Source organism: Octopus bimaculoides, chromosome 5 (genome assembly GCF_001194135.2).
Source record: "Octopus bimaculoides isolate UCB-OBI-ISO-001 chromosome 5, ASM119413v2, whole genome shotgun sequence".
NCBI classification, from domain to species: Eukaryota; Metazoa; Mollusca; class Cephalopoda; order Octopoda; family Octopodidae; genus Octopus; species Octopus bimaculoides.
Genome location: NC_068985.1, coordinates 20883969 through 20886136, shown reverse-complemented (window position 1 = coordinate 20886136; position 2168 = coordinate 20883969). Strand labels below are relative to the sequence as shown.

The following is a 2168-nucleotide window of genomic DNA, read 5'->3' as shown; positions in this document are numbered from 1 at the left end:
TACACACACACAGATACATATATCTATCTATCTATATATATAGATATATGTATATATACATGCACATATGTGTGTGTGTGTGTGTGTGTGTGTGTGTGTGTGTGTGTGTGTGCATGTGTGTGTGTACATGCATTTGTTTCACATCTGCTACTGAACCTCACAAAGTCCCAAATGAAACTGCAAAGAATTCCTTAACAAGACTCTAACAAACTCATTTCAGAATAAATAAAATCACTATGATTAGAAGTAACACTACAAAGTATTTATGAAGAATGATGACAATGAACAGAGACCAGAATGAAAGAACAAAAAGAACACTATACAAAAATACTATTGCAAAAAAAAAGATCTTATCATCAGCTGCTTAATTGGATATCTTCATGGTTTTGACACCAAATTCAATACCACTCCATCTGACAGTATCAACAATGTTAAAATAATTTTAACAAGCTTGGGAATAACACAAAAGAACTCCCATGAAAGATCAAATGAAAATCAATAACTTGCAAAACATAAAATGAAAATAATAAAAGATATAAAATGAAAAACATAACATACACATAAAAAAACATAGAATCTATAGCCCTTCATTCGTGGATGAAAACACAGACCTCAGAAAACATTATGCTCTGAGATGTCATAGCATGTGGAAGTTACACCATTCTTTTAACATGGCAACAAAGCCCAAGAAGAGAGACAGAGAGCTGCAGGAACAGAAGAGATGAAAGAAGAAGGCTTAGTTCTCAAATGGAAGTGATGACTGGTAGAGAAACTGAGACTGTGTGTCAAAGAAAGTGAGATTGAGAGAAAAAAGAGTGAAAGAAGGACTTAGAAACTTCAACAACAATAATAATAATAATAATGCAGCAAGTGAACAGTGTGGAGGGAGTCTTTGCAGCATTAAATAAATAAACACTAAGTGAAACATGAATATCTAGCAATTTGCACCAATATCACCACAATGTTCTAACATATGCAAACACATACACACACACACACATCCATATATATATGTGTGTGTGTGTGTGTGTGTGTGTAGTGGTTAGGAAGCTATATATTTTACAACAGATGCAGAGTTTAAATCCTGCAGGCAATGTTACAATTTTTTTTCCATTTTCTTCATCTGTATTATTAAATATATATATATATGTGTGTGTGTGTGTGTAATATATGTATATATATGTATATATGTGTGTCTGTGTGTATAAAAAGAGAGACAAAGAAAGAGATAGAGAGAGACAGAGCGGGGAGAGACAGACAGACAGACAGTGTGATAGACTGAATGCCATTTCAATTCTACATACCAGCATGAAACATGGATAGTAAATGAGGCTAATGCCTTTCTCACTCACTATTTGATCATCTCCTATTGTCCAACACAAAACATAAAAGTGCACAATGATAATTATTGTAAGTGATGACAGGGTGTATTATGAGGTAGATTTTGCTTCTATTTCTAGCAGGTCATGCAACTACCTAGATGTCCCTTCAACAGTCCAGACTATGTACAATGCTGGGCTTTGTGTAAGAATTTTAAAATTTGGTATTTGTTAGGCTACTCCATAGAATAGCATCATGGAAATTACTTTACTCTAAACTGGATGAGTGAAGGTCACAAGTCATGTTCTGTCCAATAAAGAAGAATATGAGTTTTTTAATGTTAAGTTTGGGTCTTTAAGTTATTTCTGATGGAGCTAATGTGTTTTGTTTGTATGTAATATTAGTTAGGATCCATAATCATGAGTCTTTACACTTGCTATAAATAGCTGAAGGTGTCTGTTAAAGTTGTAATCCTTAGAGTCTTCTTATATATATATATAGTCTAGACTTGCATTCTGAGAATTTGTGACTGTTTTATATATATATATACACACAAACACACACAGAGTCATATATATATATACTCTTTTACTTTTTTACTTGTTTCAGTCTTTTGACTGTGGCCATGCTGGAGCACCGCCTTTTAGCCGAGCAAATCGACCCCAGGACTTATTCTTTGGAAGCCTAGTACTTATTCTTTCGGTCTCTTTTGCCGAACCGCTAAGTTACAGGGACATAAACACACCAGCATCGGTTGTCAAGCGATGTTAGGGTGACAAACACAGACATACAAACACATACACACATACATATATATATATACATATATACGACAGGCTTCTTTCAGT

The 2168-nt window shown here is 34.0% G+C and overlaps 1 protein-coding gene across 10 annotated transcripts in view; it reads right to left on the bottom strand.

Moving 5' to 3' along the window:
• The window catches only part of LOC106875793 (uncharacterized), a 605848-nt gene that overhangs the window by 222777 nt on the left and 380903 nt on the right, over positions 1-2168 (bottom strand). The gene's annotated exons all lie outside the window — the stretch shown is intronic.